General features: G+C 42.7%; 1 long non-coding RNA gene across 3 annotated transcripts in view; it reads right to left on the bottom strand.

Annotated features, from left to right (window-relative positions):
• The window catches only part of LOC131765116 (uncharacterized), a 112,942-nt gene that overhangs the window by 11,040 nt on the left and 74,286 nt on the right, over nucleotides 1–27,616 (bottom strand). For all 3 annotated transcript variants that reach the window (XR_010835424.1, XR_010835423.1, XR_010835426.1), the window contains one exon: nucleotides 25,761–25,889. This is a non-coding gene — a long non-coding RNA (uncharacterized lncRNA). The remainder of the gene's footprint in view (nucleotides 1–25,760; nucleotides 25,890–27,616) is intronic.

Here is a 27,616-nt window from a genome sequence, read left to right as displayed (position 1 = left end):
GATATGTGTGAGATAAATTCATCCGTTCAACCATCCACCCACTTGTCACTTTATATATTTATTCAACTCACTTTTATTATGTACCTCCTATGACCATCACTCTTCTTGAGCATTATTACTTCATTAATCTCTCACCTTCCAGTAGATCATGAGGATAGCGCCTAGCAAAGAGTAGACAAATGAGTATTTGCTGAATGCATAAATGAGTGAACTAGGGAATGGATCTACTAGAAGAAAATTATATCCCAAAGATACGTCAGCATGACTTCCTGGTTATTCACGCCAGTGTTCTCTTCCAAATGGCAAAGATAAAATGCCGACTCTATTATTAAAAATCTTCATAAATTCAGATGCTATTATTTTGGAATCTGTGGTAATTTAGAAAAGGGCGGTATTAGCTAGGAGGAAAAAAACCTCCATAAATATTTTGAGGCAAAAAATGTGAAACATTTCAGAAATCCCTTCAAACACTTAACTAGCCTCTGTATATGTGAGTTTAAATTGTTATTTATTAATTAAAGGGATTCCTTTAAGACCTCTGCTAAGTCATTCGCTCTTGAGTAACTGAACTTTTTTTTCTTTTTTTTTTTTCCTTCTGCGGTACGTGGGCCTCTGTTGTGGTCTCTCCCGTTGCAGAGCACAGGCTCCGGACGTGCAGGCTCAGTGGCCATGGCCCACGGGCCCAGTACTTCCGCGGCATGTGGGATCTTCTTGGACCGGGACACGAACCCGTGTCCCCAGCATTGGCAGGCGGGCTCTCAACCACTGCGCCACCAGGGAAGCCCTGAACATTTTTTAAAGCAACGCTAAATTTGAAAATGTTTTACAATTTAAGGATATTCAGATTCACCTCCTGCAACGAGTCCCAATTAAGGGAGTTTTCTCAAGTTATAAAACCTCTTACAGTGAGAGACCCTGAAGCACTTCACATGTATTGGCTTATTCATTATGCCTTTATCATAAGAAGCATGCAAGCAACAGTGGTGTCAATTCTAGATTGAAAAGAGGTGTACTAAAGCCCTTCAGCCAGGTAAAACAAGCCACGTGGGGTCCTCGGGGAAGAGAACTCCAGGCAGAAAGAATAGCTCACGCTTCAGCCCTGAAGCAGGGCTCTTACCATGGGGTCCCTGAACCTCATGTAGGTCCACAGACGGAATTCAGGGGTTTGTGACCTTTCCACTTCAGCTGAGATTTAGCATTTCCATCAACTAGGTACATAAGCAACAAACCAAGGTAGCAGTACCTTGGACAAAAATATCTGGAAATCACAGATATTTTCATATCACGTTATAATTCTTACAGATATCTCACAATATCTTTTATAACATCACTACTTCAAAACCATGGTATTTATTGGATGAATGTTAACTTTTCAATTGAATGCATTAGTAAAGAAACATATTATTAGATTGCATACTTGCTTTATTACTATTGTGTTATGGGTATTTTGATTATAATTGGTTTTCTTTGTAATATATAGTCTGCATCTGAAAACACTGTTCTGAGAAGCAGTCCCCTAGGCTTCATCAGACTAGACTTCAGGGCATGTTTCTCTTATTTTGGAAAAAGATAAAAGAACACTGTGGCTGCAGGGATGTGAGCAAGGTCAGAGAAATGGCAGGTCGGGTGGGGGCTCAGATCACAGAAAGTCTTATAGGTCATTGTAAGTCTCTTTTTATTCTAAAGGCTTTGAAGAGTTGTGTGTTCTGACTCTTGATTTTAAAGGATTACTCTGACTGCTACGTTGAGAGTAGATTGTAGGGGGCAAGGGCAGAGAGGGAGACCAGTGAGGAGGCTGTGATTACAATCCAGCCTAGTGGTGATGGTGGGTTGGAGCAGCTTGGTAGCAACTGAAGTGGTAAGAAATGTTCAGATTCTGGATATATTTTGAAGGTGGATATATTTTGAAGGATTTCTCTGGGGAATGGGGGATTGATGGATAGAGGGCTATGTCAGAGAGAAATGTAGGTCATATATGATGTCAGGGCTTCCCTGGTGGCGCAGTGGTTAAGAGCTCGCCTGCTGATGCAGGAGACACGGGTTCGTGCCCCGGTCTGGGAAGATCCCACATGCCGCGAAGCGGCTGGGCCCATGAGCCATGGCCGTTGAGCCTGCGCGTCCAGAGCCTGTGCTCCGCAATGGGAGAGGCCACAACAGGGAGAGGACTGCGTACTGCAAAAAAAAAAAAAAAAAAAAAAAAAAAAAAAAAAAAAAAAAAAGATGTCAAAATTTTAGGCTCAGGCAACTGAAATAAAGGCACTGCCATTCTCTGAGAGTCAGAGAAAAACTCCATGAAGAAGCAATTTTGGGAGCAAAACTCACATTCAGTATTGGATAAGTTAGGTTTGAAACATCTGATATTCACTGGGAGATGCTGAACAGGCACTTGGATCTGTTCACCTAGAGCTTAGAGGAAAGGTTGGGGTTGGAAATACAAATCAAGGAGTTGTCAGTATACAGATGACATTTGAATCCTTGAGCATGAATGAGATTGATGAGAAAATGAGTACAGCTGGAGAGGAGAAAATGTCTGAGGACTAGTCCTGAGGTACCTTAACTTAGAGATCAGAGATGTGAGGCTAAGTCAGCAGAGGAGGCTAAAAAGGAACAGGTGATACGGTGGGCATAGAACCAGGACTGTGGTTTCCCAGAAGCTGAGGAGAAAATATTTCAAGAAGGAGGGAATAGCAACTGTCAAATGTAATCAGTGTCAAAGGGCCAAGCAAAAGTTCTGAGGATTGACCACTGAATTGGCAATGCACAGACTTACATGGTGGGCCTGTTGGTAACCTTGACGACAGCTCTGAAGGCTGAGTGGTGCAGATAAACTTGGCTGGAGTGAGCTCACGGGAGGATGAAATTGGAGACTGTACAAACTACTCTTGAGGCGTTTTGCTATGATGGAAATCGAGGAATGAGGCAGGGGGAGAGTGGAGTCAAGATCAGGTTATCTAAAGGTGGCTTCACCCACCTGGAATTTGCAAAATCTTTCTGTTAGCCCTGCTCCTACCCTGGCCTTCCTTTCACTCTTTGATTCCCTACCATCTATTTTCAACATGGTAGCCAGAGTGTTTCTCCTAAAACATAAGTCAGATCATGCCATCCCTCCAATGGCTTCCATCTCATTCAGAATAAAAAACAAAGTGCTTAGGGCTTCCCTGGTGGCACAGTGGTTGAGAGTCCTCCTGCTGATGCAGGGGACGTGGGTTCGTGCCCCGGTCCGGGAAGATCCCACATGCCATGGAGCGGCTGGGCCCGTGAGCCATGGCCGCTGAGCCTGCACGTCTGGAGCCTGTGCTCCGCAACGGGACAGGCCACAACAGTGAGAGGCCCGCGTACCACAAAACAAAACAAAACAACAAAGTGCTTATGATGGCTTATATGGCGCTACGTGATCTGCCTTTACCATCTCAAAGAAAACGGAAAAAAAAAGTTCTGAGAGCCAGAGAAAGACAGATTCTTGATGAAATCATTTATGTTCCTGAATCCAGATGTGTCCAAAGTTAGCTGCACCCTAGGACTTTTCAGTTTCCAGAGCCAGTAACTTCTCTATTTTTCTTGAGCCAGTTCGAGGTGGGTCTCTGACACTTGTAACCATGGGCGTCTGGACTAAAAACATAGGTATGAAAACAACCCAGATGGCCAAATGGCCACAGCAGCACGCACTTCTGGGAACAAACTGGCATCATCGTGTTCCAAAAGAAAATGTCCGAGATAAGAAGTTTGCAATGAGGAGGGTGAGAATATGTCCCAACCTCTTCCTCCTCACTCTACACAACTAACCTGGCCAAGTTCATCAGCTTTTAAGAACACAGTGATAATTCCTATGCTGACAATGGCCACATCTGCGTGTCCAAGCTGAATCTGTCCCTCGAGTTCAACACCAACTGGACGTCTCCCATCTGCGAGTCCCAAAGGTGCCTCAAATGCTGTAAGTCCCACAGCAAATTCGTTCTCCCTCTCCTCTTACCTCCCCGTAGGCTTGTTCCGCCTCATCATTTTGGCACCGCATCTATCCAACCTCCCCACCTCGGAGCCTCAGAGCTACGCTCGGATCTCGCCTCCATATCCTCCATGTTTCATTTGCCACCAAGTTAGAAAAAAAGTCACTTCTAACTTAGGATGTTCCTGGATCATCTCCTCTTCTCCATTCTCATGGTCAGTGCTGTGGCTCAGGGCCAGAGTTCCTGCCTTAGTTACTGAAACAACCTCTTAGCTGGATTCCCTACTTCCCACAATTCTTTATTTAAAATTTTTATTGGAGTATAGTTGATTTACAATGTTCTGTTAGTTTCAGGTGTACAGCAAAGTGAAACAGTTATACATATACGTATATCCACTCTTCTTTAGATTCTTTTCCCAAATAGGTCATTACAGAGTAGTGAGTACCTCCTAGACCATTGGTGAGAGTGTAAATTGGGACAACCATTATGGAGAACAGTATGGAGGTTCCTTAAAAAACTAATTACAGAACTACAGTATGATCCAGCAATCCCACTCCTGGGCCAACAATTCTTCACGCAAAGTCAGAGGGAGCCAAGTGCTGAGCCCTGACTGCCTTCAGAAGCTTGTGGCCCTGGCATTGTCAGTTCCACAACCCTTAGCTCCAGCCACACTCCTAGGCTGACTTTCCAATCCTCCTGCCGGGTCTCTCCTTGCACAGACCTCAGACTGTAGCCAATTCCATGTCCTGCAGCAAGCCTGCCCTTGCATGCCAGCTGTCCTCACTCATGCTCTTCACTCTGGAATGTTCCTACCTTTTCATCTTCATGGGCCTGGTCACACCTCCTGGGACCTCCCACACGGAGCTGCTTGTCTACTCCTCCCAGTTCCTACAGTGTTTTATTCGTGCGGACACTATTGCATTGACAACGTTATGTCATGGTCAGTATCGCGTCATTCTGGGAGCTCCTTGCTGTCAGCTGAGCATGTAGGAGGTGCTCGGAAGAGTGTATCGAATTGAAAGCGTTCGGGCTCTTCTTGGAGACGGCCATTCTGACCGGTGTGACGTGATACCTCATTGTAGTTTTGATTTGCATTTCTCTAATAATTAGTGATGTCGAGCAAAATTGGGTCATTTGTAGACATGTGGGTGGACCTAGAGTCTGTCATACAGGGTGAAGTAAGTCAGAAAGAGAAAAACAAATATCGTATATTAACGTATATTAATGTATTAATATACATTAATATATATAATATATATTTAATATACATTAATATACATACATATTAATGTATGTGGAATCTAGAAAAATGGTACTGATGAAGTTATTTGTAGGGCAGGAATAGAGATGCAGACATAGAGAACGGACATGTGGACATGAGGGGGGAAGGGGAGGGGGAGATGAATTAGGAGATTAGGACTGACATATATACACTACCATGTGCAAAACAGATAGCTAGTGGGAACCTGCTCTATAGCACAGGGAGCTCAGCTCGGTGCTCTGTGATGACCTAGATGGGTGGGATGGGGGCGGCTGTGGGAGGGAGGTCCAAGAGGGAGGGGATCGATGTATACGTATAGCTGATTCACTTCGGTGTACAGCAGAAACTAACACAACATTGTAAAGCAATTATACTCCAATAATAATAATAATAATAATAAAGCGTTCAGGCTCTTGTTATGGACTGGATGTTCATGCTTCATTCCTCCCACCTCCACCACCAAATTCATCTGTTGAAGCCCTAACTGCCCATAGGATGGCATTTGGAAATGGGGCTTTGGGAAGGTAATGAGCTTTAGATGAGTTCATGAGGGTGCATCTCCCATGATGGGATGAGTACCTTTATAAAAAAAAAGGAAGATACTGGAGATCTCTCTCTCTTTCCATCATGTGAGGAAACAATGAGAAGATGGCTGTCCGTAAGCCAGGAGGAGTTCTCACCAGACACCAAGCCTTCAGGCACCTTGACCTTGGACTTCCCAGGCTCCAACACTGGGAGAAATAAATGTCTGCTGTTTTAGCCACCCAGTCTATGGTATTTTGGTATAACAGCCTAAACTAAGGCAGCTGTAGAGGAGGACTTGACTTTGGGGTTGTGGCCTGTCATGGGGCTCACCCGTCCTTAAGGCCTTAGGAAACCGGTTCTGCTGCATTCACACCCCAGGCTGGCTGAGACCCTAAGGGAAGGACATCACCTTAGAACATCTAGCGGGGCACAGTCTCAATTCCTGCAGTGCCGTCCTGCTCTGGCTGCACCAGCTCGGAGCGACCAGGCTCTTCTGGCTACCCAGGGCTCCTGACAACCTCCAGAGCCTCTCTGCAGTTCAGCCGACCCAAAGTCTGAGCTGCAGGTGATTCCACGAGGGGAATGAGCTCCCGTTTCAGGGTGCTCCCTGAAGACACCCCACCTCTGTCGTTCTGAAACGCAGAGCAGGGACTGGTGAGGATGGTGGTGTGAACGCTGGGCTCAGGAATTCTGTGGTTCATCTCAGCAGAACTTACCGTTCAGCAGAAATTTTTTTAAAAAGGGAAATCTCCCAGCATGATGTTTTTGGAGTCCATTTTGGTCACTAGTTATTGTGATTCTCTGTGACTTCCTAGTTGCTTTCAGTCTCCTGTGCCTGTGCTTACATCACTTGGTGTAGGAGACGACACATCTGCCACTCAGACTGTCCCCCCACCAACAAACGCAGACAAGACCCATCCATCCTCTGAGTGCTCTGGAAGTGCCTACTATGTGCCCGCACTCCTCTAGGTACTGGGGTCCTAGCTTTGCTGGAATGCTGAACATCAGCTTCTCCCACCGTTAGGCTTTCAGCAGAGTACAAGGAGGGTAAGACTCCTCTCAGGAGTCGGCCTCTTTTTTCAGCAATCTAAGGAGACACACTCTATGGGCCTCTCACTTCGTATGAGGCCTCAGGCAACCATCAGCCAGCGAGTTTCCTCAGGGCTGAGACATGCATATTGACCTCAGGAACCCCAGAGCAGTGCATTACACACAGCAGGCGTGTTGAAATAAATTGAATGGAACAAACTACAGGTCAGAGAAATTGTTCTGATCTACAGTATATAACTCTGGTTTTCTTTTTTCTTTCTTTTCTTTTTCTTAAGCTTTAGAGCTCTTTCATTTAATTTTTTTAAAAAATATTTATTTTTATCTTTTGGCCACATGGGGTTTTAGCTGCAGAGCGCAGGCTCTTCGTGGCGGCACACAGGCTTCTCTCTAGCTGAGGCATACGGGCTCAGTAGTTGTGGCGCACGAACTTAGCTGCCCCGCGACACGTGAGATCTTAGTTCCCCGACCAGGGATCGAACCCGTGTCCCCTGCATCGGAAGGCGGATTCTTAACCACTGGACCACCAGGGAAGTCCCTCTGGTTGTCTTCTAAAGAGGGTGATGCTTCTCCTTCAGAATATCTTGCAAGGTTTAGATGTGTGCATTTGTAGGCAGGGGCTGCGTAAGAGGGAGAGAAGAATCTAGAGTTCCTATGGCGATCCCAGGAGGTTAGGGGTGAGGACGGGAAGGCTGAGGGTGAAGGAGAACAGGGAGAAGAAGGGCTGAGTCATGGCATGCCTTTTCCATGATCCCTGCATCTTCGGCCTTGCTTGAAAACCTTGCCAAATGCTTGGTATTAATGGATGCCCTCCTATGAGCAGAAACCAGTCACGGAAGTGAATTTTTCATCCTTGGTTGATGGAGGGCAAAAGAGAGACCATATCAGGTCGGTACAAGAGAGAGTGAGCAGAGGGTCCAGGGCAGTGAAAGCCCCCCAAAACTATCCGAAGTTACTTCCAGGAGGCTTTGGAATCTCCAAACCCTTCTGGAACTGACAGGGGTCAGAGACAATTTAAACCTAAACCTCCACATGACAAGGGTATGATACTGAGTTTACACAGATAGTAATGTTCTACACAGATAAGGAATTTCAGAAAACAAAACTAAACTTGGCAGCTTTTTAGATGTAAAGGGGGAGAGAAACGTCCCCAGTGCTGAGGAAAGGAGCTGACCCTGCAACTCAACACCTAGAGCATCACTGCACCTGTGAATGTTTTCAAAGAACCGCAGAAGCCAGAGGAAACTCAGATAGAATTCTTTATGGTCTTTCAAACCTACAAACGTTTGCTCTGTTGAAACAGCCATAACATGTCAGAAATAGTTTAAACTTATTTATCTAACCTCAAAGACAGGCTATTTCCCCCAAGACTTACAGCTCTGAAATATTCAACGTTCTGTTTCCACAATGCTGAAATCGTTTTTGAAAGGTAAATGTTATGGGAAAAAAGTTCAGATCTGGAGGGGCTGCGAAAAACACGTGTTGCAAAAAGCCTGCACCTCTGGGGTGTCTTTAAAATAGTCACTGTTTAAAGACAAATTTCCTTCACCCTTGAAGGGCTCATGAAATATTCTATACTATAAAATCCTTGGCCTCTTCAGAGGCTATATTTTTCTATCAATGTATCACATATATTACACTTGTATGTTTTGGTCATTGGTTTGTTTCCTCCAGCTACTCAACACTCATACTGTCTTTTTTTTCACAGATGAAAACTGAACATTTAAGCTACCATTAGTCACCTCCAGGGAATGGGAAGAAATTATGTTGCCAGTTTATAAGATTAGAGGCAAACTGAACACAGTGTAGGCAAAGCAGAAAGGGAACCGTTACTAATCGATGAAACAAATGAACAAGAGTTCACAGTTTCAGTGTCAAAGAGAATATCTCAAAGCTACTAGCACAAAAGGCATATACCCTTCTTGACTGGCGGGTCAGTCTTCACAATGCAGTACATTTTGCAAGGCATTTCCCTCTTTTGAGTTAACTGCATACCCTTTTGTTCTTTTGGCAATAGATATGTAACTATGTTTTCTGCATATAAAGAATTATCCTTCAATGAGGTCATATTCAGAACTTCCTCCAAATATTAGGCTCTGGCTTTTACCATTCACAGAATTCTCTTGAATAGCTATGGAAGTACGTCCTCTTTAGTAGAATTATGTTAACAGATTGGCATAATCAGGTCCCCAAGTAGTTTGATCTGAGGACCTTAGAAACAATCTGGGTCATAGCATCGATCCCCAATTCCATAATCAAGAGTCTTTCCTCAAAGGTTTTTAAAAGGTGTCTATTTTGCCATAGAGGAAGGGTGCTAGCAAGTCCTCTTCCTGGTGTGGTCATCCCTGACCTCTCAGCAACCCTGGACTCCCGCTTTGCTTGGGACTGAGCAGATCTCTTTAACTCCAACAGTCGTATCTCACAAGCACTACACAGTTCACTGCTGGATAGTGTCCTCTGGGGTCCCGTTTATAGGCTAGAAAGGACCCCTGGGAGTTATTCTATATATTATCTGAAAACCGAAAACCTCCAGTGGTTCCCTGAAGAACAAGACTCAAAGTCAAAGCTGGTGCAAATCAAGCACAGGGATGCATGCTGGAGTTTACAAGTGGTGACAACCACTGACCCCAGCACAGGGAATTCCTCAACAGCAGCTGAAATGGGGATAATCTTGGGACATTCGGAGGCCCTTTCTGATAAACATCAATTTTGGTAATCTATCAATGTAACGTTCGGACGTGGATGGACAAATAGCTTTGATACATTCCTTAAAAGCTACATTCAATGTATGGCTTGTTTGGAAGTTATACACCATGACCTACAAGTTTATCTCGCTGCGGCCACCAGCAAACCCTGGGAACTACGTGTGGGCTGCTGTCAGTGGAGCTCCCGGGGTGATCTCTCAAGGCCTGGTTGACTCCCCAAGGCTACCTTTCCTCCTCCCTCAAGGCATTGACACTTCTCTTGTGTCTCTTAGCTGCCCCACTTACCCTGTTGAGCAGTTCCTCTCTCCTGAGGAGTGATGGGGAGTAAGATTCAGTTTTCCTAGCTCCATAGCCTTTTCACTTCTTGGAGGAGAAAAGCACAAAAGCCCTTCACTGTACGGGTACCACTGCTCACAACAGCTCACCCTCCGGCCCTGGGAACCTCACCGTTCTCACCTCACTGTAGGTGATGCTAAGATTTTCTACGTGCCTTCTCTCCACTAGGGACTTAGTTGCTATTCTCCTTTATCACGTGGAAAATTTCTACTAATTCTTAAAGAGCCATCTTAAGCCCACTCTTCCATGACCCCCTCTGACACTGAAGCTGATTCCTCCTTTGTGGACCTTTGAACATGCTGACATGCCTATTCCACCTTCAGAATGAGCCCAGAGCATGGCCCCGGCCCTGCCATTTAACCCCAGTTTCTGGTTCACTCCTTGTTACCCACTGTTCCCTGAGGGAGAGTCTCTCATTTTGAGATAGCATTTGAGATAAGTCCCAGGAAACACTTTGGTCCCACTTACTGGATAAAGCATTGGCTCTTTACCTTAACCTTGGCTACACATTGGAATCTTCTTGGGAGCTTTAAAAAACCTTGATTCCCAGGCCATACCGAGGACAAATTAAATCAGACTCTCTCAGGGCAGGGTGGGCTGGGGTTGGAGGTGATGTCCAGGCCTGAACTGACACTACCCATGGTAATAAAATGGCTTGAGCAGATTGTCTGTCAGTCATGAAAATGAACACATGGGTATTCAATTATCAAATACATAACTGGCAGGAATAAATGAATGAAAAATAAGAAGAAACAGAGGGGCTCCTAATTTGAGATGTTACTAAAGATGCTGAAATTCTATTCTGGTCCTCTGTTATCGCACCCTAATGTGGGGTGTTCTCCTCACAGTGACTCTTTTTCTAACATCAATAGTTCCTGAATGCCTTTTTCAGGCTGTACCGAGAAGCTTTTTAAAATTTCTGGAGGTTGAATTCCAACTAAATTTCCTCTCCTCAAGTCCCCACCTTCTGTGGGTCCTGTGCACCCTGCTCTCTCTCTAGGAAGGCGCGATTAGGGCAAAGGAGTGAACGTGGACAAACAAGACATCCGAGGGCTTCTGATGGTTCTGTGTGTTTAACACGAGAAGGATTCCTTCAGCCTCCACAGCTATCCTGAGCTCTCCACCCATGTCCAGGGGATCTCAGAGCATAAAAGAGCTGAAGTTGAGACCCCTGGGGGGCAGAGAGCAAGTAGGTCCTTTCTAACAAGCAGATACGATTGGTTTGAGGCGTTGCCTCTTACTGCCTTTAAAGAAAAGCTCCCCAGGTGCTCCCTAGCAGATCTCAGACAGGTCTGGGGAGCTCAGCACCGACCACTCTGGCTTCCGCTCCGACAGCATCTGAGGAGCCAAGAGGACACAGGGCCCACCCCAGGCACCACGCGGAGACCCCGGGGAGTGAAGCAACTTGTCACATTAGAAACCTGAGCTTCAGAAGATCACCAAGAGAAGACCTGAAGTCGGAAAGCAAAGAGGAGGAGCCCAGGAGGAACCCTGCCCACGGGATCAACAGGCTCCCCCAGGACCCAGTCATTACAATTTAGGTGGGCTTAATTCGTCTTCATATCAGAACTGTGGTAATGAAAAAAAACCATGCGGGTAAAAGCTATCATGGCAGAGAGCTTATATATTAGTTTGGGAGTCATAAGCCCTATTCTAGTGTTCCAACCAGTGGCTTTCAAACAGTAGCAGAACCGATTCTTAACCTTTTTAAAAAATGTATATATAAGGAGGTCCAATTCACAAAACTGCAGAAATGTGGAGGTCTCTTAGTTGTACTGTATGCTGTGGGAGAGGGTAGGTAGGGTTGAAAGGTAAGTTTGGGGTCCCTGACAAGGTTCCATGGAACCTACAGTTTGAAACTCAGTTTCTCCACTGGTCTGTTGATGGCGCATAGAAGAAAGGTGCATGGTTGTTTGGAGGACAGAGAATAAATGGGCACAACGTGAAATTACATGATAAAAGGCCTTGTGGGTCAGCTGTTTTTACAATGTGAAGGGGTGAAGGTTAACACAGGGCTGGGTGTCTGTGAAGTTTTCAGGGCAGAGAAACATATTGGTGGGACTGACGACACAAGTGGGGAATAGATATTTGGGGAGGAAAGAAGTGTTGCTGATGACAGGACTGGCCCACGAGAGCTGTGGTCTGAATGCTTCAAGAGATGGTGGGACTCAGTCTCTGCAGACACAGAAGCCTAAGCACATGGCTTTTTGCAGTAAGTATGAGATTTGATAGGTGCTTGAACAGCCCTTTCTGGTTTTCATTCTGCACATGTAGCTACCTTATGCCAGCATTTCCTTCTACTTCTTGACTGTGTAGAGATTCACGTTTCCTCCAAATGGGAGATTGAGATGGATCAAAGGAGTAGAAAATCATGTTCCAAGGAGCATTCAGAATCTTCAGCGGATCTTCAAAGAACAGACAATTGCTTTACATAATCCAAGTATGAGTACAAAGAGGTCTGGGGCAAGTATATCAAGGGTTAGGTGAGGCAGCGGGGAGTCATTACCGCACGGTGCATGACTCTCCATGTTCCTTTCCTACTACTGCAGTGATGGGCGAGGCATGCATCAAGGTAGGGTCTCAATCCTCCTGGGGGCAGACGGGGGACACTCAGGTAGACCTCTGGCCTAACACTGGCTGGCATCCTGCAGGCTGGCGAGAGGCCAGCCTCTCCGCGGACTCAGCCTGGATCCTAGACCTCCCACCATGGGTCAGTTCTCCGGTGGGCCCTGGCTGCTGCTCATACCTGATCCTCTGACACCCTGTCCCTAGGCTGCAGCACTTCCAAAGTCCTGCCTCAGACCTCTGCTTTGACAGTCTCCTCTCTGATCAGACCACCTGGGTGCCCATTCTGCTGTCTCAAGCCCAGAGCCGCCTCCTCCCTCCAGTTCCTTTGGAGTCACACAGACTTGGGATTAAATCTTAGCTCCCACACTCATTACATATATACACACGGGTAAGTAACTGCACGTAGGGGCGTTGCTGGCAGTCCAGTGGCTAAGGCTTCTCCTTCCAATGCGGGGGGGCGGGTTCAATCCCTGGGCAGGGAGCTAAGATCTCACATGGCTCGCGGCCAAAAAACCGAAACATAAAACAGAAGCAATATGGTTAACAAGTTCAATAAAGACTTTTAAAATGGTCCACGTCAAAAAACAAAAATAATCTTAAAAAAAAAGGAATTGCACATCCCTGAGCATGTTTACTCTTTAGCAACACAAAGATAATGATAATATCCACCTCATAGCCTATTCAAGCTGACACATATTAGGTACTCAAGTTATTGTTATCTGGGGTGATGAGTGTTGATGGTTTTTCAATATGTTTCTTACTGAGATGCTGCCTGTCCGCGTATAATCCTTAGCTCTTTGCAATGTAGTTTCTCTCCATGTTTGGCTTACCTCTGTGCCAACGTCCCAGCCCTAGCCTGGTGATGACTGTGTCCCAGATCCTCAATTAATGACACATCCATTGCTAACTGCTTGATATGTCTGCACTTTCTTGGATAAGCTCTCCAGAGGCATGGAATCCTAATTTAATATCTTGAGTGACTGGCTCCACGATCCAATCGATGACCAGCGATGCGATTTCACTGAGGTTAATTTATGGCTTTCTGCAGTTTCTTTTCCCCCCAACTCTGCATCCATACTGTAGACAGAATGTTCTTTTTAAACACAGATTGGGAGATAGCCTCATACACCAGAGGGAAGACAGAAGAAGCAAGAAGAACTACAATCCTGCAGCCTGTGGAAAAAAAACCACATTCACAGAAAGACAGACAAGATGAAAAGGCAGAGGGCTATGTACCAGATGAAGGAACAAGATAAAACTCCAGAAAAACAATTAAATGAAGTGGAGATAGGCAACCTTCCAGAAAAAGAAATCAGAATAATGATAGTGATGATGATCCAGGACCTCGGAAAAAGAATGGAGGCAGAGATCGCGAAGATGCAAGAAATATTTAACAAAAACCTAAAAGAATTAAAGAACAAACAGAGATGAACAATACAATAACTGAAATGAAAACTACACTAGAAGAATCAATAACAGAATAACTGAGGCAGAAGAACGGATAAGTGACCTGGAAGACAGAATGGTGGAATTTACTGCTGTGGAACAGAATAAAGAAAAAAGAATGAAAAGAAATGAAGACAGCCTAAGAGACCTCTGGGACAACATTAAACACACCAACATTCATATTATAGGGGTCCCAGAAGGAGAAGAGAGAGAGAAAGGACCCGAGAAAACATTTGAAGAGATTATAGTCGAAAACTTCCCTAACATGGGAAAGGAAATAGCCACGCAAGTCCAGGAAGCGCAGAGAGTCCCATACAGGTTAAACCCAAGGAGAAACACACTGAGACACATAGTAATCAAACTGGCAAAAATTAAAGACAAAGAAAAATTATTAAAAGCAGCAAGGGAAAAATGACAAATAACATACAATGGAGCTCCCCTAAGGTTAACAGATGATTTCTCAGCAGAAACTCTACAAGCCAGAAGGGAGTGGCATGATATACTTAAAGTGATGAAAGGGAAGAACCTAAAACCAAGATTACTCTATCTGGCAAGGATCTCATTCAGATTCGATGGAGAAATCAAAAGCTTTACAGGCAAGCAAAAGCTAAGAGAATTCAGCACCACCAAACCAGCTCTACAACAAATGCTAAAGGAACTTCTCTAAGTGGAAAACACAACAGAAGAAAAGGACCTACAAAAACAAACCCCAAACAATTAAGAAAATGGTAATAGGAACAAACATATCGATAACTACCCTAAACGTGGTAAGTGCTCCAACCAAAAGACACAGGCTTGCTGAACGGATACAAAAACAAGACCCATATATATGCTGTCCACAAGAGACCCACTTCAGACTTAGGGACACATTCAGACTGAAAGTGAGGGGATGGAAAAAGGATATTCCATGCAAATGGAAATCAAAAGAAAGCTCGAGTAGCAATACTCATATCAGATAAAATAGACTCAAAAATAAAGAATGTTACAAGAGACAAGGAAGGACACTACATAATGATCAGGGGATCAATCCAAGAAGAAGATATGACAATTATAAATGTATATGCACCCAACATAGGAGCACCTCAATACGTAAGGCAACTGCTAACAGCTCTAAAAGAGGAAATTGACAGTAACACAATAATAGTGGGGGACTTTAACATCTCACTTACACCAATGGACAGATCATCCAAAATGAAAATAAATAAGGAAACAAAAGCTTTAATTGCTATTTAATTTAATTGCTATTTATAGGACATTCCATCCAAAAACAGCAGATTACACTTTCTTCTCAAGTGTGCACGGAACATTCTCCAGGATAGATCACATCCTGGGTCACAAATCAAGCCTCAGTAAATTTAAGAAAATTGAAATCATCAAGCATCTTTTCTGACCACACTACGAGATTAGAAATGAATTACAGGGAAAAAAACGTAAAAAACACAAACACATGGAGGTGAATCAATACGTTACGAAATAACCAAAAGATCACTGACAAAATCAAAGAGGAAATCAAAAAATACCTAGAGACAAATGACAATGAAAACATGACGATCCAAAACCTATGGGATACAGCAAAAGCAGTTCTAAGTGGGAAGTTTATAGCTATACAAGCCTACCTCAAGAAACAAGAAAAATCTCAAATAAACAATCTAACCTTACACCTAAAGGAACTAGAGAAAGAGCAAACAAAACCCAAAGTTAGCAGAAGGAAAGAAATCATAAAGATCAGAGCACAAATAAATGAAATAGAAACAAGGAAAACAATAGCAAAGATCAATAAAGCGGGTTCTTCGAGAAGATAAACAAAACTGATAAACCAGTAGCCAGACTCATCAAGAAAAAAGGAGAGGACTCAAATCAATAAAATTAGAAATGAAAAAGGAGAAGTTACAACAGTCACCACAGAAATACAAAGCATCCTAAGAGACTACTATGAGCAACTCTATGCCAATAAAATGGACAACCTGGAAGAAATGGACAAATTCTTAGAAAGGTATAACCTTCGAAGACTGAACCAGAAAGAAATAGAAAATATGAACAGACCAATCGCAAGCAATGAAATTGAAACTGTGATTAAAAATCTTCCAACAAACAAAAGTCCAGGACCAGATGGCTTCACAGGTGAATTCTATCAAACATTTAGAGAAGAGCTAACACCCATCCTTCTCAAACTCTTGCAAAACATTGCAGAGGAAGGAACACTCCCAAACTCATTCTATGAGGCCACCATCACCCTGATACCAAAACCAGACAAAGATACTACAAAAGAAGAAAATTACACACCAATACCACTGATGAATATAGATGCAAAATTCCTCAACCAAATACTAGCAAACAGAATCCAACAACACATTAAAAGGATCATACATTATGAGCAAGTGGGATTTATCCCAGAGATGCAAGGATTCTTCAATATATGCAAATCAATCAATGTGATACACCATATTAACAGATTGAAGAATAAAAACCATATGATCATCTCAATAGATGCAGAAAAAGTTTTGACAAATTTCAACACCCATTTATAATAAAAACTCTCCAAAAAGTGGGCACAGAGGGAACCTATCTCAACATAATAAAGGCCATATATGACAAACCCACAGCAAACATCATTCTCAATGGTGAAAAACTGAAAGCATTTCCTCTAAGATCAGGAAGAAGACACGGATGTCCACTCTCACCACTATTACTCAACATAGTTTTGGAAGTCCTAGCCACGTCAATCAGAGAAGAAAAAGAAATAAAAGGAATACAAATTGGAAAAGAAGAAGTAAAACTGTCACTGTTTGCAGATGACATGATACTATACATAGAGAATACTAAAGATGCCACCAGAAAACTACTAGAACTAATCAATGAATGTGGTAAAGTTGCAGGATACAAAATTAATGCACAGAAACCTCTTGCATTCCTCTATACTAATGATGAAAAATGTGAAAGAGAAATGAAGGAAACACTCCCATTTACCATTGGAACAAAAAGAATAACATACCTAGGCATAAACCTACCTAGGGAAACAAAAGACCTGTATGCAGAACACTATAAGACACTGATGAAAGAAATTAAAGATGATACCAACAGATGGAGAGATATACCCTCTTCTTGGATTGGAAGAATGAATATTGTGAAAATGACACTACTACCCAAAGCAATCTACACATTCAGTGCAATCCCTATCAAATTACCAATGGCATTTTTTACGGAACTAGAACAAAAAAATCTTAAAATTTGTATGGAGACACCAAAGACCCCAAATAGCCAACGCAGTCTTGAGGGGAAAAAAAAAAAAAAAAAACGGAGCTGGAGGAATCAGACTCCCTGACTTCAGACTATACCATAAAGCTACAGTAATCAAGACAATATGGTACTGGCACAAAAACAGAAACATAGATCAATGGAACAAGATGGAAAGCCCAGAGATAAACCCACGCACCTATGGTCAACTAATCTATGACAAAGGAGGCAAGGATATACAATGGAGAAAAGACAGTCTCTTCAAAAAGTGGTGCTGGGAAAACTGGACAGCTACACGTAAAAGAATGAAATTAGAACACTCCCTAACACCATACACAAAAATAAACTCAAAATGGATTAGAGACCTAAATGTGAGACCAGACACTCTAAAACTCTTAGAGGAAAACATAGGAAGAACACTTTTTGACATAAATCACAGCAACATCTTCTTTGATCCACCTCCTAGAGTAATGGAAATAAAACAAAAATAAACAAATGGGACCTAATGAAACTTCAAAGCTTTTGCAGAGCAAAGGAATCCATAAACAAGACAGAAAGACAACCCTCAGAATGGGAGAAAATATTTGCAAACAAATCAACAGACAAACGATTAATCTCCAAAATATATAAACAGCTCATGCAGCTCAATATTAAAAAAACAAACAACCCAATCCAAAAAATGGGCAGAAGACCTAAATAGGTCTTCTTTCTCCAAAGAAGACATACAGATGGCCAAGAAGCACATGAAAAGCTGCTCAACGTCACTAATTATTAGAGAAATGTAAATCAAAACTACAATGAGGTATCACCTCACACCAGTCAGAATGGGCATCATCAGAAAATCTACAGGGCTTCCCTGGTGGCGTACCACAAAAAAAAAAAAAAAAGAAAATCTACAAACAACAAATGCTGGAGAGGGTGTGGAGAAAAGGGAACCCTCTTGCACTGTTAGTGGGAATGTAAATTGATACAGCCACTATGGAGAACAGTATGAAGGTTCCTTTAAAATCTAAAAATAGAATTACCATATGTCCCAGCAATCTCACTACTGGGCATATACCCAGAGAAAACTATAATTCAAAAAGACACATGCAACCCAGTGTTCATTGCAGCACTAGTTACAATAGCCAGGTCACGGAAGCAACCTAAATGCCCATCGACTGATGAATGGATAAAGAAGATCTGGTACATGTATACAATGGACTATTACTCAGCCATAAAACGGAACAAAACTGGGTCATTTGTTGAGACGTGGATGGATCTAGAGACTGTCGTACAGAGTGAAGTAAGTCAGAAAGAGAAAAACAAATATCATATATTAACGCATATATGTGGAACCTAGAAAACTGGTACAGATGAACTGGTTTGCAGGGCAGAAATGGATACACAGATGTAGATAACAAACGTATGGACACCAAGGGGGGAAAGTGGCAGGGGGTGGTGGTGGTGGTGTGATGAATTGGGAGATTGGGATTGACATGTATACACTGATGTGTATAAAATTGATGACTAATAAGAACCTGATGTATAAATATATATATATATATAATTCAAGTCAAAAAATAAAATAAAATGACCATATTGTTCAAAAACTTTAAAAAAATGAACCATAGACCTAAATGTAAAACACAAAACTATAAAACTCCTAGAAGATAACATAGTAGAAAACCTAGATGACCATGGGTATGGCAATGATTTTTAAGATATAACATCAAAGGCACAATCCATGAAAGAAAGAATTGATAAGCTAAACTTCATTAAAATAGAAAATTTCTGCTCTGTGAAAATCACTATCAAGATAATGAAAAGACAAGCCATGGAGTGGGAGATAATAGGTGTAAAAGACGCATCTTGTTAGGATAAAGTGGCAACTTTCAAGCTCCTTACATGTGTAACTGGTGTAATTTATTTTGGTATGTAGTGTGAGGTACAGACTTTAGTTTTAAATGGGTGTGCAGTTTTCTAGGCATCAATTTTAAAGATTATAACTTCAGTTTATCACGATCAAACTTCCCAGACATACTTAGAACTATTTGTGGATATTCCTTTCTGCTTAATTTGTATATATGTTCATTCATGTAGTAATGCTACAATGTTTGAATTGTAGTGGCTTTACAGTAAGTTATATAGCTGCCTGTTAATTAACAGATACTCAACTTCTAATAAAATTTATTACTTGTAAAAAAAGAAAACAAAACACAGATTGGGTCATACCATTACGCTACTTAAAATATTTCTTGGGACTTCCTTGGCGGTTCAGTGGTTAAGACTCTGTGCTTCCAATGCAGGGGGTGTGGATTTGATCCCTGATCAGGGAACTAAGATCCCACGTGCCACGCAGCAGAGCCAAACCATAATTCAAAAAGAGTCATGTACCAAAATGTTCACTGCAGCTCTATTGACAATAGCCAGGACATGGAAGCAACCTAAATGTCCATCAACAGATGAATGGATAAAGAAGATGTGGCACATATATACAATGGAATATTACTCAGCCATAAAAAGAAATGAGGGGCTTCCCTGGTGGCGCAGTGGTTGAGAATCTGCCTGCCAATGCAGGGGACACGGGTTCGTGCCCCGGTCTGGGAGGATCCCACATGCCGCGGAGCGGCTGGGCCCGTGAGCCATGGCCGCTGAGCCTGCGCGTCCGGAGCCTGTGCTCTGCAACGGGAGAGGCCACAACAGTGGGAGGCCCGCGTATCGCAAAAAAAAAAAAAAAAAAAAAAAAGAAATGAAACTGAGTTATTTGTAATGAGGTGGATAGACCTGGAGTCTGTCATACAGAGTGAAGTAAGTCAGAAGGAGAAAAACAAATACCGTATGCTAACACATATATTTGGAATCTAAGAAAAAAAATGTCATGAAGAGATTAGTGATAGGACGGGAATAAAACACAGACCTACTAGAGCATGGACTTGAGGATATGGGAAGGGGGAAGGGTAAGATGTGACGAAGTGAGAGAATGGCAGGGACATATATACACTATCAAATGTAAATTAGATAGCTAGTGGGAAGCTGCTGCATAGCACAGGGAGGTCACCTCTGTGCTTTGTGACCACCTAGAGGGGTGGGATAGGGAGGGAGGGAGGGAGGGTGACACAAGAGGGAAGAAATATGAGAACATATGTATATGTATAACTGATTCACTTTGTTGTAAAGGAGAAACTAACACACTATTGTAAAACAGTTATACTCCAATAAAGATGTTAAAAAATAAATATAAATAAATAAATAAATAAGGTATATTAGGAAAAAAAATTTTTTTGCCTCCCCGCCTCCAATAAAAGGAAGTCCAAGGGTTTTAGCGTGGCAGTAAAAGCCCTTCACAATCTGGTCCCAATGTATACTTCCAAACCCACATCTTCCCACTCTCCCTCACACCCTCTGCTTTAAGTCATGTGGATCTGCTTATGGTTTTGCAAATAAGCCAGGAGCTCTCATGTTTCTGTGCTTTTGCATATACACTGTTTCAACAAAAATGGCCTTCCTTTTTGTTCCAAGTGGCCTGGTTATAGTGTCATCTCTTCTGTCAACCTTCTCCGATCCTCTGGGAGACTTAACTCTTCTCTCCTCCGTGTGTCTTCATAAACACTTATACTTTTGCATTTGCTATATCATGGTTTCCGTGCCTATATATCTGCAAAAACAAGATCTTATTCATCTCTGTACACTAAGGAACTAGATTGGGCTTAGTAGATGCTTAGTGAATGCTTGCTAAATGGATGGAAAGATGGATGGAATTTCCAACCTTCTGTGATTGACTGATTGATTGAATATACAGATCAGAGAGGAGAATGGTGGGAAAATTTGTGTATCATAGGCAGAAGTAGGAAAAACAAGGGAGGGGGGTAGGCTTTTTGCGTGGCAGAAGAGGTTTTAAAAATACTTTAAAACATATTAGCTATTTCAAGAATTGTATATGGTGTAAATAAGAGATAAACATAATACAGAAGAGGGGATACATTTCAAAAACTAGAAATGAAGCAAGATAACTTAGCTTTAATTTAGAATATGGTCAAAAGCACTAAAATATTCGGTTCATAAAACAAGAGGAAGCAGATTATCCTCAGGGTTTCTCTTTAAGTATTCTGAAAGTTATATGGAAAATGTTGTGGGTAAATGTATTTTTCTGGAGAGAGAGTTTTCTGCAGGGCATGGGGGGTGGTCAAAGGGATTTGTGACTTAAAGATGTTAAATCACGGCAACTGAGTTCCACATTGCATAATGTCAACCAGTAGTTGTCGGGGGAAAATAATTGTCAGACACATGAGGCTGTGTTCAGGAATTTAAGCATATAATCTTGCTGCACCACAAAAATTTTCTCAAAGTCCTCCCCTGTAAGGGAAATCATTAAAGCCAGTAAAGAAAGCTAATAATTCAGTTAGACATCAACAAAACTCTAGGCATATTTCACAGCATCTTAAGCCTAAAAAATTCTCCGGATTAAGAAGATACTGTTAAATTTATGTAATATGTTTCTTCTGAAACTGACCAGCATCTCTTAGGTATGAATGGCTTACCTTCTCTCTATTCATCGCATAGAGCACCAAGCACCCTGCTGCTACCTGCTTAGACCCTTGCTTCCCACCATCTGCTTGTACACACACTGTGTGCACTCAGCTTTGTACCTTCTACCTACTTATTTCCCCATCCTCTCCTATCAATGAGGAACTCAGAAATGACAGAGGTGTAGGGCTTAAATCTATATCACTAGTAAGTTTAGCCTTTCTAGAAAGCAATTTGCCTTATTTGCTTTAGTTCTTGTTTAAGCAATAGAGCATTACGCCTACAGCTAAAGTTCTGTCCCTAAACTTTGCTTTCTTCTTTTCTCTCCCAGGAGTACCAACAATCCTGACATTGGTATATGTCCTTCCCATGAATGTTTGTATATTTTTGCCATATAGTCATACACTCATAAATAAAATATATGATTGTACTGTAAGTTTTAACTTTACATGCTAATATATTGTATTATGATTATGATTTTAATCAGATATAATTTAAATACTATAAAATTCACCCTCTCAAAGTATACAATTCGGTGTTTTGTTTTTTTTTAGTGTATTCATAAAGTCGTGCAACCATCAGTACTATCTAATTCCAGAACATTTTCATCACCGCAAAAAGAAACGCTTGCCTATTGGTCATTACTCTCCATTCTCCTGCATTTTCCTCTCCTCTTCGCCACTGGCAGCCTTTAATCGGTCTCTATGGATGTGCCTGCTCTAGACATTTCATGGATATGTAATCATACGCTGTGTGATCTTTTGTGTCTGGCTTCTTTCACTCACCATCATTTTTAAAGATTCATCCATGTTTTAGCATGTATCAATATTTCATTCCTTTTTATGACCAAATAAAATCCCATTGTATGGATATACTACATTTTCTTTATCTATTCATTAGCTGATATATATTTAAGTTGTTTCCACTTTTTGGCTGTTAAAAATAAAGTAGCTATGAGCATTCTGGTACAAGTTTTTGTGTGAACATATGTTTTCATTTGTCTTGGGTATATAACTAGGAGTGGAATTGTTGGGTCAAATGTTTAACTTTGAGGGAAATTGCCAAACTGTTTTCCAAAGCATCTTCCTGGCTTAACCTCATTCCAACCTGTGGGCCAAGAGAGTTTCTTGGAGACGAAAGAGGAGCCCAACACACAAGAACACTTTAGAGCAGAGACTCAGATCAGCTGCACCTCTAATGAGCTTAAGTAATAAGAAAAACAAGCAACCCATTACACACCTAACACGAAATTATAGGATAAATAATGTTCTTGCTAAGCATTAATGCTCGAAAAAATAAAATACGCAGCTCTTGATATTTACTGGTCATTTTATTCAGACGAGCTTCCCTGTCTTACCAGAAGGTGGCAGAGAGGGTGCAGTTTAAACTCCCCATCCCTCTCGTTTTTAGAAGAAACTTATTTTTTAAAAAACAATAAGACAGGGCTTCCCTGGTGGCACAGTGGTTGAGAGTCCGCCTGCCGATGCAGGGGACGCGGGATCGTGCCCGGGTCCGGGAAGCTCCCACATGCCGCAGAGCGGCTAGGCCCGTGAGCCATGGCCGCTGAGCCTGCGCATCCGGAGCCTGTGCTCCGCAATGGGAGAGGCTACAACAGTGAGAGGCCCGCGTAATGCAAAAACCAAAAGCAAAGAATAAGACAAATAACTCTCGCAAATAACTTAGAATTTTGAACCCTTAGAAATGCAGACTCTCAGGTTCTATTACTTAATATCATGATTGGAAATATCATATAAGAGTGACTAGGGACAATCACTATTGATATCTACACCACACACATTAAATAAAACATGTTTGGCTATAAGAAAGAACTATGAATCTGTCTAAAAGGTATGAATAGATAAGCTCACTCTGATTAGTAGAAAACATTTTAAGGGCAACTGAAAAATAAAAGAAAAATTGATACATGCCGCTGACTGACAGTAATAATCTAATCTCAGTTTGCAATATGAAAGTGTAATTTTGGAAAGCAGTATTCAAGTCTGTAAATGTTATAATGCCTTCCTCTATCAAATGGGGCTGAGTTAGATGATAACTCAAGTCCCTTCTTCCACTAATATAGGGTATTTCCTATTTTAGAGATGAGAGTAGGACGGACACAGAACTCACCTATGGTCATATACTAGCTAGTGACGGATCTGTCTGTAAAACCCTTTATCAACTTCAACCCTTCCAACCCTTTATCAACTTCATCATTACTTCATCTTCACTTAAAAAGATGAATCTCCATAAAAAGCAAAGTTAGCTATGACATCTGCCCATAAGAAAACACAGTAAGTTCACTGCAGGCTTATTTAAAATGGCACATAACTCAAATGAGGTGTTTATTTTGAAAAGGAAGGAACTCCTGATGAGTTCCTGGGGTGTAGGCCATAGGGGATGACTGCCAGGTAAAAGCAAGACCAAATGGGTCCATTCCTAGTACGAGCTGAAAGGGGGGGTGGGGGGAGGAGGGAAGAGGCAGAGGAAGACTGCCAACACCGAGCTGCATCGCGGGCCTGAGGGGGCACAGCACAGGGTCCAAGGGACTGCAAGAGTCAAGGAGGGGCACACACGCTGACTGGGCCTGGCCGGAGAATAAACCAAGACAAGCTTAATGGTCTTAGCTGGAGGCTTCACTCATGAAAACAGTTTCCACTGAATGCAGTCCCTGACTTACGACAGCAAATAATACACCACAGTCCTTTCAATGGCTCGTCCCCCCAAAAGCCTAATTGTAAACTATTGTGGGGAAGTAAGAAATTTAGAAATAATGTTAAAAGCTGAGGTTTCTTTTAATAGAAGTCAGGTCTATTTTGCAGAATCCTCTGAAGGTGCAGAGATGTAGAAACTCTAGACATTTGTGGCTTGGCAACTACAGAGTTCCGTTCTGCTTCTCTCCTTGCTGCAGCCAGAGAACGCCACCCGCTCTGTGATGGTAGGTGTGTTTTGCCAGAAAACTCACATATTTGTGGGTGGAGTCAGTTGGAAGGCTGGAGAGATTTTTCAAAAGTCTGCGTAGGCCAAACACTGCAGGGACTTCCAAGGGGTGAAAAATAATATCTTGGGCGTTAGCAACTTTCCACTGCTTGTGAAGCCAAGGTGCAGCTCAGGAAACATGGCAAGTAACTAACTGACAATGACAGGGAGGGAGAGCCTTAGAGCTGAATGGCCGTGTCCTAGGATCCTGTCATTACGTGCACCTTTACTCTGGTACCGAGACCAGCCGTAAGGGCTCCTCCGGTTACCCTGGGCTCTCTGGCCTCGGCAAGACTCATCTTAGGTGGCTGCAGCTCCAGGTACCCCATTAGAACTAGGAAACCAGGCAAATACAGTTCCCCAGAGAATTAAATCAACGTACAGTAAATGACAGGCACATGCAAGGTCACCCTAACATAGTAGATCTTAATTTTGAGGAGTTTATAAGTCTCTCTGAGAAACTGATCAAAGCTATTCACACAGGCCCCCTGGCCCCCATAAAATGTACGTGTGTACAGCGTATAATATTAATCTCAGTTGGGGCATGCATGGGCCCGGGGTAAGACTTAAGAATCCATGGCTTAAAGAGACAGAATGGCCCTAGATTAAGACAACGTCAGACTGAAAATGGTATTTCTATTAAAGAAAGAATGAGTCAGTTAGAAAGAAGGTTTAGCTGCTATTGTTAAACAAAGCAGAAAGAGCCGCTGAGGCACAGACTGGTGATGCTCACCCAAGGACAGTCCAGGACAGACAGTCTAGGCCACGGGACCCTGACATTCCCACTCTCCAACCTGGCCTTGCCTAGCACAGCCTTTGTCCAGCTGGAGGACACAGCTAATGATTTCCAACAAACCTCCTTGCTCCGACTCCACACTCACCAAGCAATCACCTGCTAGAAGCTGGCCTTTTGCGCAGATCTGCCCACCGGGACAGGGTGTCCTGGTCTTGCCAATATGAGCATGCCAGTGTACAGGGCAGGTCCTGTACATGTCCTCAGAGTCTTCAATGAGAATGATTAAACTGCATTCTGTTTTACACACTGGTCTCATGAGCTGGTGTCAGCTCACCCTTGAAAGACAGATACTCTGTTGGGTGCTGGAAAATCAGATTTTAAGCTTGTAGGGCTGTCTGAGCTACCAAAATGCCAGCTGGCAACTCCAGGCCACACAGGGCTGGCCTTGTGCTCTCCCACTGGAAATGACCACTCACCTTTTACAGGACATTGGATGGTCACGTTTGGTCGCTGGGGTGCTTCCACGATGCCTCCAATCACGACGGAGAGATGGCTGTGCTCCGGTCTGGTGATATTTCTTCCAATAGCCAAGATGACAGGTGCCTCTTAATTCAAAGGGAGCAGGAAACTATGTTAGGTTCAGGCTTTTGCTCTGAGTAAACCGTGCTGCATTTAGTAAGCTTTGCTGAGTTCTTTGAGAACAGGGGCGGAGTCCTGGCTCTCTCCGTATCCCTCGTGGTGCCCCATGGGGACTTGCACATCCACAGCCTGGGGGTGCTCAGGGGATGGATGGACAGATGGATGCATTCAAAGAGGTATCTACAAAGAGGCTTTGCAACAACCATATATAGACTGTGAGGATAGTTTTGTTTTATAACCGAAATTGAGGATAAAGTCCTCTTTGATACTTTGAAAAAGAAGGAATTCAGAAGTTCATGCAAACAAGACATGGCACGGCAGGACTAACATCTCTGCAGTGCAGCCTTGGATGAGTTAAAGCAGGACCAAAACACACGAGGGCTTGGGACCACCTGACTCTTTTCCTGGAAGCAAAATTTGAAACAAACCTGCATAACACTTGCATGGAAAAGATGAATAATAAAAACAAGGTCATAAAGAATCAGGAATTCATTCACAGACTTTTATTTTCCTGGATTTTAAGAACCATGTACTTTTACCAGATTCATTTATGAACTCACTCAGGAAACATACTTTGTGCCTGGGCTGGACAATGGGAATATGAAGTTGGAAAACAACCATTCTTGCCTTCAAGCAACTCATAGACTGGTGGGAGACACCATTACCACCATTACAGGGTGCTGGCTGTTGAGGTAGGGAAAGGTGCTGGTTGCCCAGGTGTCTCTCAGGAGCATATGGGGGTCAGGGAAGGCCACATTCCTCTACTGCAGAACTATTGCCATGGTTGGTTTCCCTCCTCCACCCCATTAGCAGGTAAGCTCTTGGAGGGAGAGGTCACATCGTATTTCTTTAATCTGTTTTATCACCAATGCATAGGATATGAAAGAATAACAACATTTTGGTGTTTGGTAACCATGTATTCTGTAGAAGAAAACTTGGGAATGACCATGTTTGGGTGATAAAATGTTCCATTTGCTCCTGGAGTGCTTGGGGCACTGAAATGCTATCCTGAGAATTGAAAAGATAGGAACTCTTGGGCTGGGAAAGGGCTGTCATTGTCCTATGTCCTCTGGCCCCTGAGGATCTTGCACCAGCTCTCCCATGAATCTGAGCTGTTCTGGGGTGGACTTACAGGGAAATCTGTGAGCTGCAAGAGAGACTTCCATTCTTCCCAGCAATACCAGAACCTTGGAACTGAGGTTTTCTGGAAAAGAGCTGATGCTCACAGGAGAGAACAGTCCAGGAGGATCAAGGCACAGAAAATCAAGGCCTGAAGGCCCTACCTTGGGAATGCAGCCAGGAGAGGGACTTAGCATCAAGCCTTGCACATTCAAGGAGCTTTTAAAATCAACTGGCCCAACCTCCTCTATTTAGAGATGTGATGTACTGGCTACATCAATGCTTAGTTATCTATATGCTGGGTTGCAATCCCTGATATTTTCTTTCTCCTCACCTTAGTTTATTTGAGCCTTAGATACCAGAAACCACACAGCACAGAGTTGGAGGATAACTTTCTTATTTTAGTTTTAATCCCAGAACATGAGCCTGACACAAGGAAGCATTGCTTACAACTTTGCCACCTAAAAACGTTCCTTCATAAAAAAAGCACACTTTAATATTAAAGTGACTTTGTCTACATCCTGGGACAATTTACACTAATTTACAATGACAATTTCCTGAAAGTGTTTCTAAG

This window comes from Kogia breviceps, chromosome 11 (genome assembly GCF_026419965.1).
Source record: "Kogia breviceps isolate mKogBre1 chromosome 11, mKogBre1 haplotype 1, whole genome shotgun sequence".
Taxonomy (NCBI): Eukaryota; Metazoa; Chordata; class Mammalia; order Artiodactyla; family Physeteridae; genus Kogia; species Kogia breviceps.
The sequence above is the reverse complement of the archived record's forward strand: the minus strand, read 5'-3'. Positions and strand labels throughout refer to the sequence as shown.